The sequence below is a fragment of the Oratosquilla oratoria genome, chromosome 26 (assembly GCF_046742065.1).
Source record: "Oratosquilla oratoria isolate Oo_2021 chromosome 26, ASM4674206v1, whole genome shotgun sequence".
Lineage (NCBI taxonomy): Eukaryota > Metazoa > Arthropoda > Malacostraca > Stomatopoda > Squillidae > Oratosquilla > Oratosquilla oratoria.
This window is the reverse complement of record NC_134802.1, coordinates 19,325,714-19,326,546: the sequence shown is the minus strand read 5'-3', so window position 1 is coordinate 19,326,546 and position 833 is coordinate 19,325,714.

Genomic DNA, 833 nt, shown 5'->3' with positions numbered 1-833 from the left:
TGGCTCACGGATATTTTGTCACCGTTTGTAGGACAAGTCACATATTAAGCACTCTGAAGATTTCATAAGTAAAATCAAAAGCCATAACTTACCAGCCAATAGTAAACTTTTAAGTCTCGACGTAGTTTCCTTATTCACAAAAATCGATACAGGAGAAGTTTTTAAGTTTTTAAAGAATAAATTACAACAATTTCAAAATCAACTCCCACTTTTAGTAAGTAAAATCATAAAATTAACAGAGCTATGTATCAGAACTAATGTTTTCTATAAACAAAAATATGGTTGTTCGATGGGATCAAATCTTTCTCCAGTATTAGCAAATCTGTATATGGAATATTTTGAATTAGTTTTATTACCTAACATCAAACCACCAGATATGTTTTGGTATAGATACGTTGATGATGTTTTCACGTTATGGAACGATGAATGGGGTTCTTTTAAAGAATTCTTTGACAAACTTAATAATTTGGCCAACAATATAAAATTTAAAGTAGAATGGGAAGTAGATAATAAATTGCCTTTTCTAGACATTTTAATAATAAGAAATCAGAATTGCTTTTCATTTACAGTTTATAGAAAACCTACCCACACTGGGAGTTACTTGCACTTTTTCAGCTACCATTCGGACAAAACAAAACAAAGTGTTGCTTCGGGCCTATTTTTACGAGCACTAAGAATTTGCAGCTCACAATATTTAGATACAGAAATATCAACCATAAGAAAACAACTTACAAGATTAGGATACCCGGATTGTTTTTTGCAAAAAGCCCTTAGTAAGGCTAAAATAAGTTTCCACAAATCTACTCCCCACTCTACTAACAAACACAAATGGG